The sequence below is a fragment of the Pezoporus occidentalis genome, unplaced genomic scaffold (genome assembly GCF_034315485.1).
Source record: "Pezoporus occidentalis ecotype Australia unplaced genomic scaffold, CSIRO_AGI_Poc_V1 ctg15, whole genome shotgun sequence".
Lineage (NCBI taxonomy): Eukaryota > Metazoa > Chordata > Aves > Psittaciformes > Psittacidae > Pezoporus > Pezoporus occidentalis.
In genome coordinates, this window is record NW_026913316.1 from 2,022,010 (window position 1) to 2,035,182 (window position 13,173).

The window sequence follows — 13,173 nt, forward strand, 5'->3', positions numbered from 1 at the left end:
GGGAAGAAAACAAAAGGGGGCATAAAAGTCCACCTTCTATCAGGGAATTAAATTTTAAACTGATAGTCTTGCTTTCGAAAGCATTTCTGAATGTATTTCTTCCTTCGGCTTCACCATCTAATTTGCACTGTCATTTTATGAGATTTATCTCTTCCAACAATAGAATGTACGTCTTTGCTTTGTGCACAGTCTTTACATTTATTAAGACTGAGTATTAATGAATGCCACTGAGTGGTATGCTGTTTTCCCACAGTTTGTGCTTTCTGTAGCACAGAAGGAGTTACATTTTACACTCTGGGATCCCTCTGGAGTCATTTAACCATAGTCATTCTTGATTTCATTGTTAGGCTACTGTGCCTAAATTATTATAATGATTTACTTTGCACCTGGTAAGCATTTCATGATTGATTTAGATTAGGAAAATATTAAAGTTGCTCAATAAATATATTAATGACAAGCCCCACAGGAGTAGCATTCAGTTAAAAGAGGAAGTTCAAGAATTAGGACGTTAACTGAAGGCTGCACAGCAATTAGTGGCATATTACAAGGTTCAGTTTTTGTCTTTAACTCTTTTCTGCTAAGGATCTTGATGAATGTTTTGGGTTTATTGCATACGCATTTCAAAATCATTCCTTTTGAATGTAATGTCTGTCCTGTAAAGTGACATGGTTTTAAAAATAAATAGACAAGAATATATTGTTTCATAAATGTAGTGGAACATCTAGTGTGTTTGGGGTTTTTCTGTGTTAATGATAGCTAAGCAAAAATAAGACATTCTGCTTGCTGCTGTCGTGTTGTTTTCAGTCATTTTGTAACATAGAATCATAGAATAGTTAAGAGTTGGAAGGGACCTCAAGATCATCTAGTTCCAAGCCCACTGCCAAGGGACACCTCAAACTAGACCATGTCATACAAGCCTCCATCCAAATTCTTTCTCATCTCACAAAGAGACTGAATCAAATGAATCACAAGGTGACTAAAACATTATTATTTTATAAAACGGTGGGCTTGGTATTGAGACTATGTCTTAGAATTTTTACCACCCACACTGCTTCACACTTCTTTCATGTTCCTGGCTCCATGCTTCCCCCCTCAGTTAATCACTCTCCAGGGAATAGCCAAATGGACAACCTTTTGCCCACTTTTCCCGTATGTTCATTTTTAAGGTACATTTTCCTATGATAATAAATATAATAAATACTCAACAGTGATTATTTAGAGCCAAAGCAACATAAATTTTTATTTTCTTTTAATCGTTAACTGCCCATGCTTCATATGGATAAATGCAGCTTCTCTGCTGTTGTCTGGACTATCCTGTTTATGGAGTCCACTGCAGTGTCTGCAGACATCTTTAGGATACGGAGTTTGACCTCTATTTTCCTGCCATTTAGGGGCCTGGCACTGGTCTTCTTGTGGGCTTAAGGGTGTGAGTGAGGTCTTGAACAAAACATGTCTCTAGGCCTCCTCATTACCTGGGTTTAGGACTCGTTTCTATAATGTGTGCCTTGCAGGAGATGAGAACACTGGCTAAAGGTTTCTGTCTTTTTCAGCTCTGGGCATCCAGAATTTGCCTCTGAATGAGTAACCGCACAGAAGAGAATTTTAGGTAATAAATTCAATTAGCCAGAAAATTCAGATGTGAACATCTGGTGATAATGCTTTTTACACAGTTAGGAGGAGAGGAAAAAAGTATCACTATTAGGCGTGCAAGATGAATTCCTTCATGCTACTTTCTATGGTGTGCAGCAAATGCAGGAAGAGCATTGCACTGCATTGTGAATCCCCATCCTCCGGGCTGACGAAAAAATGTCCCGTTTTACTGAAATATTTGTAGAAGCTGTATCTTTTGTATTTGAAAATATTAGGTGATAGGGAACTAAAGATAATACACGCTGAAAGACAGTGTCATTTGACATAGGTAATACGATGTTCCCACATTTTGAACAGGCAATAAATATATTTGCAACTTTTTCAAGCAGTATAATGTTCTACTATATGTGCTATGGATTTCTTTCTATTCATAACTCTTCCGCTAGTTGCTTCTCTGATTTATTAGGCTGATGTGTGAATGCAGAGGATTACTCTCCTATTGTAGAGTGTAGTTTTTTATTACTGTTCTCATCATCCAGCAAGCCACAGTAAGACTTTGCTCACTATATATAGAAATAAAATAACTTAGATCGATATCAATATCTGTGATTTGATGCTTTCTCAACATATCCGTGCTAAAAAGGTTGGCAGCAAATTGATTTCAATAAGGTGAATTGTAGCCCTCATAAAAAGGCCATGCCAAATGAAACTCCTAAGGTAAAGACAATCAGGTGTACTCCAGACTGTGTTTAAAAATGCAGGGTTGGCTATTACTAAGCTACCAAGAATGGCTGCAGCAGAAGGCACAGGTTTGTAGAGGCATAAGGGCATCTAAGGCTTTAAACTTCAGCTGCCTACCTGTCTGTTCAGCCGCTGCACAAAACTGTTGGAAGTTGCTTGAAGCAGAGAATCCTTAATGTAATCGCAGAGTAAATTCATGGCAGTGCTGCTGAAGTCAGTCCTGTTCTTCTAAGGTTTACACTAGTGTAACTTAGAGTGTGACTCATACCACATAAGGCAAAAAAAAATAAAAATACTATACATATACACACACTTATGACAGATACTTTTTAATATATATATATATAATTTTCCTTATTGAACTGTGGGTATTACAAAGTACATTAGATATGAGGCGGGTTTAACTGTGCTGACTTTCACTCCATTTATAATATGCAAATGGAGAGACAGAGGGAAGATTATGCAGTGCAGCTTCACACTGGAACTCTTAAATTACAGGCCATAGTCGTAACTGTGCCACAGTCTCCCTTTGTGAGCTTAGGCAAATAACTTTATATGCCCAAGTTTCTGTTAGCAAAACTTCCTACCAAAGAGGAATGTTGTGAGAATGTATTCATTAGCTTTAGATGAAGTAATTTGCCCCAGAAATACTTCAGCTTTAAGACAGAAAATTCTCATGTGACTGAGAGATTCTTTGGTGGCCAATATATCAGTTATAAGGAGAGAATACCTATTGTTTAAATCGCAGTAGAGAATGTCAGGGGAGCAGAGGTCATCAGGGGCAGTATGATGCTTGATCTAATAAATTGTTAATGTATTTTTAATCTGAGAAGTGGCACGTTCTTCTGTGATGCAAACTGTGATAACTGTAGCAAGTATCAAAAGAGGATCTTCTTGCATTTACAGTTAAAGCTGAAATGTCAGTTGGAGTTGTTCTGTTGCTTGCACAGAATGACTGAGAAAACAGGAATTTTCTGTGGTCTTACTGATGACCACCTCATTCCAAAGTGCTGTTTGTGTTCACATTGATTAAATCCCACTAATACTGCGCTTAACCGAATATAGATAGCTGCAGCTTCAGAAATTTTCATCTGGTACTAAGCTGATGTCCTCTGTTAGTACTAGAATGTTTGAAGTACTGACCTACTGCATTTGTCTAAAAATCTTACTTTTTCTTTACATAAAAAAAAATTGTTGAATTTTCTGTATTTTGTTTAACTTCACTAGGAATCTGGTTATAGGAATACCAGGATGTTTTTAGGTGAAGTATATGTGTTGGGTTTTTGTCCTCAATAATAAGCGTAATCTTTCATTCTCAAATAGCTTAATTCTTTTTAAATATTAGAAAGTAAATGATCCATACCCTTGACATTAATCATCATTTTTCATTTAACTTTAGACAGTACTAGTTCAGTGCCTGAGCAATGCTAATGTCTTTTTCGTCCTAAATAAATATTACTGTTGCATTATCTATAAAGTGCACACTGCTGAAACATCTTAAGTATTGTGTCTTTTTTGAGTGTTTTGAAAAGCAAAGACCCCAAATTAAAATCAAGTAATTGCATACCTTCGAAGGGCTTTGGCTTCTGTGTATTTTTCCCAATTTGTGTGTGTTTGTCAGTGTTATTTTATGCCCCCAGTGATTCAGAAGCTGAAAAGGTTGCTTAATGCAGGTCAGTGCCGATCTGTTTATTTTATGAGATACTGTTTTAACAGTGGGATTGAAAATCACTTTTCTGATACCTTCACTGTCAGACAAGCACTTTAGGTCAGCTCTACACCTGCCATTAGGAGTGTTATTTGGATGATCCCATGCACGCTTGAGGTTTAGATTCAGGGTAGGATGCTTGTGATAGTCTACAAATTGAATGTGTTTTAAGAGCATTAGGGTAAATTGCTTCACTATTACGGATAGCTTGCACCTAGCTGGAGATGTTTTTAGTAAAAATAAAATTGTGCTAAAACCTTGATTTATAATAGACATAGCCTTCCTACCAAGCATGAAAAACAAAATGTATCACGGTGCAGAATACATTAAGACTTGCTGGCTGAGAAAGCAGCACGTTTATTCATACCTTTTCAGGGCAATTTTAGAACATGATTTTGAGTCTCCTTCTGTACAGAATATGTTTTCGAGTCTCTGTTAACCCCACGCATTGATCCCAGGCTCTCAAGAGGTCACTTAAGAGACACAGGGGAAAAACAAATATATACTCAATAACATAAGACTACAGAAAAGCTTCTGAATATCAACCTCATGCTGTGCATCCTTGTGTTGCACAGTCATTCTTTGAAACACCTTCCTGATTTCTACAGACGCAGAAAAAAGATGCCCTTCCTTCTGTATGCCCTGCAGTCTAGCACCCAGGGAACAATTACTGTTTAACTTAGAGCAGAACACTGTGTATGTACCAGTGGTTCAATTTATTTTTATTTTGCCTCCTCACAGCTTTATGTTGCCTTTGCGTCTGATCAAACATGACAAAACCATTCTTAAACGGGACCTAGCATCCAAACCCCGATTTAGATTCCTTAAACAAATTAGGCTTCAGAGCTAATGCAGTAATTTGCATAACATTACACTATATTTTAAGCTAAAATTGCTCAGCACTTCTTTAAACTTGCCACAAATTACTTTGCTAATGAGACTAAATTACCCTATGATGTTACAGGTAAATTTGTCTGCAATAAATCTCATGTGCATTTGCAGTGTACGGATTTTGTATTGTCTACCTGCTGTTCCATAGGCACATCAGAAGAAATAGTGGAGAGGAATTAAAAGTTTGAACCAGTACATTTATCATGAGACATATTGCACTAAATACTATTACCATATTCTGTTTTGATAGAGATTTGTTTTCTTCCCTTCAAATCTATTTTATGTTTTAGGAATCAGCCCTCTGAAACTAGCTAGCAATGGGGCTGCCCGTCTTTAAGACCCTCCTCTGAAATATCACGGGGTTTTTCCTCTTAGATGAAAGTTATTTAGTAATGTAATCAAGGCAGAGATAAGTAACAGAGAGCTCTTATGGAGAGGAATTGCAGTAAAGAAAATCTAGAAATATAATAATTTCATGGATACTGTGTATCAGTGTGGTCAAGTTGCTGTGTGGGCAGTGTCCTCTTGTGCTTTGCTGTAGTCCCTGGTCTGCCTCAAACCATAAGCCTGAGAGGAGCAGGGTGACCGTAGTCAAGAGTGTCTCAGAAACACTACACTGCCTGCCACTGTTTAAAAATGCTCTTGACATTTGGTTCTGTTAATTTGTAGTTTCTCCTTTCCGCACCCATGGAACAGAACTGTTGAGAATCCATTCGTGCGTGAAATAATAGGCACTTACTCTGCTAGTTAGAAACCCAGCATCTAAGAACATTAAAACCAATTATTACTAAAAATTTCCAGAAGCAGACTTAAATTGGATTGTCCTTTTAACTCGGGCGTTATTGGATATATATATACCATCACCTGTGCTAACAGTCAGTTATTTTTTAGTTCCGTTCCATATGTTACACAGTGGCATTAAAATTAATTCCGTGTGTTTAAACATTTGTATTCTGGTATATTGAAACTTGCTTAATAATGGAAATGTCACAGAATAAGTGGTGGATGATACAGTGTGTTATGTCAATTAAGCTGGCAATTAATATCTATAATGTCAAAAAAGCTTGATTATTGTTAGATTTCCTTCACCTTCTTTGGATGAAGAGTTACTCAAAAGTGATTATTAAGAAAATTGTGTAAAGTAAACATTTAACCATGAATTAATCTTCAACTTAGGGCTCTGGAGCTGTTAATAGTGGAACACTTAATATCTTATTGAGGAGATTGTGTTATTTTAAAAACACATTTTATCACTCTGTCAGCCTCTAACAGTTTTTGCCACCTATTCTTAATCTTCTTCTGTTTCCATTATATTTTACTTTTTAAGGCAGGGTAGTCAGAATTAAATGCAGAAGAGGATGTTCCAGTTATACCTACTGGCAAAATCTGAACAATATCTCAGATACCCACTTGCTGAGTATAAATAGAAGAGGAAGGGTGTTTTGGTTTCTTTTCACGGCAGTATTTTTAGGCGGTGTCGGAATAGTTCATTATCTAACAGTCTTTGGCTAAACTGTTTAAAACTTGAAGCTTCACTTTTCTTCCTTTTTGTATCTCTCTCTGATTTTTACAGCCTTCCAGGAGATGAAATAGACAATTTCCAGTATGCAGTGATTGAAAGAAAGGGTTTTGGTTCTCCACTACTGGGAAGAATAGAATATTTTTTATTTCAAAACTGATTTCGGAACCACAGCAATAGTCAAAACAGCTATTATCTTTGCTTTAACTTTGCTTCTGCTGTTGCAAAGCCATAAGCAATGGCCAGATTCCAGGACCAATTTTCTCATACCTTGATAGGAAGAAAGATCACTCACCTGTTTTGTTCACATTTGAGAAGTTGTCTGTCTTTCTACCTGTGAGAAAGTAACACTTTTGACTGGTGGAGCATGAATTCTGCTTGCTGGGACAGTCCTTGTTATCCTCACTTTTCAGGCGAAACTTCCCCATCCCCAGGGAAGGAAGCCAGCTGGGTTTTCAAAACTGATTGTTAGACTTTATCCAGAGCCTGGAGGAAGTGTGGCTTCTGTGCTGAATCACTGACAGGCAGCATGTTTTGTCAATTAAGGTCAGGGACTCTAATGCTATTACTGCTTACATCTGACACAGTTTTAAGCTCTGTTATAATTTGTGCAAGCTTCAGCATGCATTTGTCATGGCAAGTGGAAGGTAAACTAAGAAGGTTACAGTATTTCCTACAATACTTATCCTCTTTTTTTTTGTTTCTGGAGAGGTCTCATGTTCATAAGTCATCCTGCTGTCAGTTCTGTTTAGACCACAGAAAGTGTCCTTTGACCAGAGTAGTCTCAAAAATAGTAAAGCTTATATTCAACTAATGTAATACAAAGCAAGGAGAATATACCAAGAGCTGTAAATCTAGACGCCTTTCCTGAAGGGAGCTAAGTATTCCTCAAGAGAAGTCTTTGAATTGTTTTTTTTACAGAGCTCTGTATCTCATACTCTGATTCCAACATATCCTAGTATAAGAGCAGCATTCGAATTCTACATGAACCATCTCCTCCCATCCGTGGGATTAGTGTTAGCAGTCTTTAGAGTGATTGGGACCAAGCTCTTAACTGCTGCTTGGAAATGGAGCAGGATGTGTTACAGCATTGCATCAGAAGGTGAACACTTCTCCATTAGACCAGCTAAACAAGCTAGCTGGTGATTTCTCTTGTTTTGTATCCTTCTGTAAACAGAGCAGTTCCTTCAGCAGCCCATGAGGGAGCTCACAGACCCAACCTTTGGTGCTGTCTCTTGTTCTGTAGGGTTTGCATATATAAGTGTGGTATATTACTTCTCCTGTCTCATCTTTGTTTATACGCTTTACAGCTATTGACCAGATGTCCTCATGAAACAGGTGTCCTTATGTTTCAGGTGTCTACATACCCTTCACATCCCACATTTGTTGTTTTTTTTCACATATCTGTCCAGTCTCTTCTATTGAATTAGAAAAGCACACTGGCAAATAATTCATAGGCTAAAATCATACAGTAATCAAGTATATCTGGATTGTTTCAGACATACCATCAATGTATTACTGACTTGTTTTGCCAACGCATGTGCTTCAGACTGGTCACGTGTAACTCCTGGTAGATTAAATATCTAACAGTCCACTGTCATGGAAAATTTGTTGTGGTAAACACAGTTGAATCAAAGGTCAGCCTTGAAACTTATAAATTCTGTTTCTCAAAGGCTCTTTGCATGAGACATCCAGGCTGTCCTTATTAGGAACACAATTAACATTTTCACTGCCTCTAGCACTGCTCTGAACCCCTTTGCAAGTCCAAATTCATCTCGTATCTGCGTAGTGTGAATACAAAAATGTTATCAGATGCAGTGCAAAAACAACCTTCATACAATGCCAAAGGAAAAGACTGGTATCAAGCTGACATGAGTGCGCCCTTACTGATCCATGGACCAGACAGCCTGGCACCTTTTCCTGTCCTGTCTGTGTCATGACATCATGAGACTTGACCAGAACAAGTGCTTCTGACCAGCAAGTAGACAGTAACATTAGTAGTGGAGGGCCAACTTTAAAAGGAAAATTTACAAATTTCCTGGAAAAAGAAAACACATGATCCATCAGATGAAAGCAGCGTTGTGCATTCTTCCATAGAAATGGTTTTGTGACAAAATTCATGTAATCTTCATTCTTTCAGTTTTTACTTTGATAGGTGTAAGTTTACACTACACAGAGTAGATTCCTTATTTATTAGGAGAGCTCAACAGAGTTCAGGCTCATGTGTGCAAGGATTCCTGGTCCTGATGGGATATGTCATACACTCCATAATGACATGTGTGAAAGAGCACAGCCTGTTTCATTTACTTAACACCTATCCAACAGCATCTTCCAAAGATGTACGCAAAATACTTCTAGTGAGGGGAAAAAAAAAAAAAGGAAAGAACATTCAGAAATTAACACTGTCCATGGGTTAAAAGAGTCATTACAAACATCACAACACTGATTCATCCAGCATTTCTAATGCTTTCTAGTCTGCTCCTCTTTTTCATGTTTGGTTTGGGAGGAGACAGCTTAAAAAAGGGGCACTATATTCAAAACAGGGAAGATGAACTTTATGATATGACTGGGTGAACTCAGTTGCGCTGCAGAGTTGAAGGTCATTCTTTTTACTGGAGGAGTGGCTACTCTGGTATTGGTCTATGTGAGGTCACAGTTGGCCTCCTGTATCTCCTGTTTCTTTGCTGTTTGTTTATCTCCTGTATCTATGCTGTTTATTTGATTGTAGTGGGCAAGCAGTCTCCATCATATTCTGTTTTCTTTTTCTGTTATGTAGCACCCACAAGGTGTCAATAAATATTACTTTTTTTAATTTTTTTTAAATTCAATTTTTTAAAAATGTTCTGTTCATATAAACTCAGGAGAGAGACCAAAATATCTATTGAAAGTCCTTTGGGGAGAGGGATTTGATGCCCCATTGGAGCAAATTGCTGCTTATCCACCCATCCCAAAGACGTTTGGCGGTAGCACTGCTGAACTCACTGAAGCTGTGACAACTTAGCTTGTCTGAGATCTGCCCCAAGAGACTTACGAGGTCAGAATTGTCCTCTAGACTGCAGCTCTTAACTACATAAAGGACTTGAACAAATAATTTCATGTCAGTAGAATCTGGTAAAATCCATCAGAGTTTCACCATTTGTCAGGCATAGTTAAACCTGCTGGAGAATATAGTATTAAACAGCTAGATATATGATGGAAACACAAGGGTGCGGTCAAACTTCTGGTGAATAATATGCTATTGGAAAAGTAAAAACAAAACCAGACGGTAGTCCAGATAAAGAAAGCATCAGAAACAGCTCCAGTTCTGATAAATCTGCTTCATCTCTGCCTGCATGACACAGCTACTTTTCCAAGTGTCTGAGCTTGGAAACTCAAAGAAAGCTTGGAAAATAAATCTTGTCTTACCCTGGTAAGAATAGGTTCGTTCTTCAGTAGAATTAAAGAAATTTTGTCAAGTTAGGTAAAGCATTATGTAACAGCCATTTCATTTCTGTTATATTACCCATCTTTTTTTCAGACAGAAGTGCATTTTCAATGAATATTTAATGCTTTTTCTTTTAAGAAAGTATCTTTGAATCCCTTCAGTCTGCTGCTGACTTCATGTTCCCAGGAGAGGAGCTGCTACACGAGCTGCATGCTAGTGTGCTGTCAGATAGCGTGACTGAAAGGGAAGGTGCAGCTCAGAATGACAGCTGAATGGGGCAGAACCACACATCTTCCCTTAGAAATGAGCAGAAGATAAGAAGACTTGTCACCTGAGTGCGTCCACTGAGATGGTAGTTGCCTGTGTCCAAGAGGGAGAGTGGGAAAAACAGCAGATGCATGTTGTGCCTCAGAAAAGAGGCAAAGCCTCTTCAGATGAGCCTTCAGATGGCACCTTCAGATGAACTGTAGAACGCAACAGTTTTTGCTACAAGTTAATACTGTTTCTCATTCTTAATATTTTTTTAGCAGTGAAGCAATTAAAATATTCATTCAGCATATTGTGCTTTAAAAATATAATTCATGAAGATCGGCTGGCATGTTTTCAGTCGTTGCTGATATTACTCATCACACCAGAACAACTTGTGTATTTTTTAGCTATGTTCTTTCTTCTATCAGATCTCATCTTTTTTCAGAGGTTGAAGTGTGAAGCTCAGTGATTGATTCACCTTTTGTAGAACTGATGCGTGAAATTTTGTTTCTAGTCTGATTCAGTAAATGTCGTCTGTTTTGTCATGTGGGTGGTTCTTCATGTGCTATGCTTGCTCTTGAAAATCTGGTTAATAGGGAAAGCAAATGCATTTTAATCTGAAGATTAAATGGTGATAGATTGTAAAAACAAGCAAACAAACAGGCATTACACACACCTACTTCTTTCCCTGATAAACTTAATAAATTTTCCTGGCCTGGAAAGGAGCAAATTATTTCATTGCAAGTCATCCTGATCACTTCTGTAAAGTTTTGACCAGTGAGATGTAGTGCAACACTTTTTGACCACTTTCTCTGGTTTCTAAGCTGAAAGTTGTTACAGTTTCTCTGAGCAGCGGAAGCATAGATTCTCAAAAAGATTAATGAACTTTTCTGCCTGAAGCTGATACATTTTACAAATGTTCATTCACATTTCTGGGCGCTCCATGTGGCTGGCCACTGTAGTCTTCTACACCTGCATATTGCTCAGGAAGTTCTACATAATATTCTGAGAGCAGTGCCTATTGAAGGGAGAATATCTTGGTTTATCTTTAAACACTATGCCGTTGACATTTAGCCCAAAGCTGTGTTGTAACTGTATAGACATTAAAGCATTTTAATTTAATACTGTTACATCTCAGTATATACACTTTTTAACTACAGAATGGCTCTATTACTGGGTTTTGCTGTTACTATGAAAACATGATATGCCAGACAAACCTCTAGAAGGAGAGAACTTCTGTTTTATCAGTGAGTAATTTTGATCCCTCAATTTTGGAACCTCAAAGGCTGAATCATTTTTAAGTTTTTACTTGCAGTGAATCATAAAATAATTTAGGTTGGAAAAAACTTTTAAGATCATCAAATGCAACCATTAACCCAGCACTGCCAAGTCTACCACTAAACCATATTCCTAAGCACCACACCTACATGTCTTTTAAATACTTCCAGGGATGGTGACTCCACCACTTCCTTGGGCAGCCTGTTCCAGTGTTCTTGATGAAGACATCTTTTCTCATATCCAATCTAAACCTCCCCTGGCATAACATGAGGCCATTTTTTGCCATCCTATCACTTGGTACCTTAGCAAAGAGACCAGCCCACCTGACTACATCCTCCTTTCAGGTAGTTGTAGAGAGCGATAAGGTCCCCCGAGCCTTCTCTCCAGACTAAACAGCCCCAGGTGCCTCACCTGTTCTTCATAAAACTCGTGCTCCAGATCCTTCACCAGCTTTGTTGCTCTTCTCTGGACCCACTCCAGCACCTCAATGTCTCTCTTGCAGTGACGGGCACAGAACTGATCACAGGATTCAAGGTACAGCCTCAGCAGTCCTGAGTGCAGGGGGATGATCACTGCCCTGGCCCTGCTGGCTGTGCTATTTCTGATACAGGCCAGGATGCTGTTGGCCTTCTTGGCTGCCTGGGCACAAGTTGGCTCATGTTCAGTGTCCGTCAGTCAGCACCCCCAGGTCCTTTTCTGCCAAGCAGCTTACCAGCCACTCTTTCCCAAGCCTGTAGTATAGCATGGAGTTGTTGTGACGCAACACAACTGCTTTACAAATCATAAACTTTCATTCTGAAATTAAATGTTTCACCTTTCCCTGCAGTTTTGAGTCTCTGTTTTACTGTCCTAGGCAAAATATTACTAGAGGTGGTAAAATGATCAGCTGAAGTGTCCGGCTTGCTTTGCACCTTAGCCAGCAATACACATGGAAAAACTTTCTGGCAGAGATGTCTATGTAAATTACTTGAAGCTAAAACATTGTACTCTTTATATTGTTAAGAATCAGTCTAATTTCTTGAAATGAGATTCAAGACTAGTTACTGTTTGAGGAGCAGGTAGTGCCAGAGAACAATAAAGATGGGTTTCTTGCAAACAGATTTTATAATAAATTGTTCTTAGTATTCCTGATCTTCTTGATCATTTGCCTCAAACACTTTTGTGCTTTTTCTACAGTGATATTTTGTGTGAGATACCGCATTAGAAATTTATTTCGTAGGCTGCATTTAGGAATGAATGAGACTTCTGTTCCTGCCTCACTTAAGGGTCTCCCTCAATCATGATAGAACAAGCTTCCTGTGATGTATCCGTCATCATTGTCTTTATGTTTCTGCAGGCTTCCTCCTTTTCCTTTCATCTTTATTTTTCCTAATTTTGTTGATACAAGATTCTCACAGAGACTACAGTAGTTGCTCACATGCCCAGGAATTAAATGTAAAAGGAAGGACTCCTGAAAACTTAATTACGTTAAGTGCTTTTCTTTGTTTGCTTTAGTCTTGTGGTTTTTCCTGTAGCCTGTGATGTGTTACACTCTGAAGCAGATGATGTTTCTCCAGCACAGGAGAAACCCATGCCAGGGCAAACCATGCTGAACAGTGAGAAACCTTAATGGGGCAACACTCCTGACTAAGTTTTGGCTGCTTTTACAGAGGTTCAGGTTTGTCATTGTACAGTTATGTTGCCTCTGAAAAAATAATAGGAGGAATCAAAGCACTGTAACATAGCAGCTTTGCAGGGCTACCAGCATACCTTTGATGACCCATAGCCTTCATA

At 38.3% G+C, this 13,173-nt stretch overlaps 1 protein-coding gene across 6 annotated transcripts in view; it reads left to right on the forward strand.

Moving 5' to 3' along the window:
- The window catches only part of CTNND2 (catenin delta 2), a 655,439-nt gene that overhangs the window by 494,411 nt on the left and 147,855 nt on the right, over positions 1 to 13,173 (forward strand). The window lies entirely within an intron of this gene.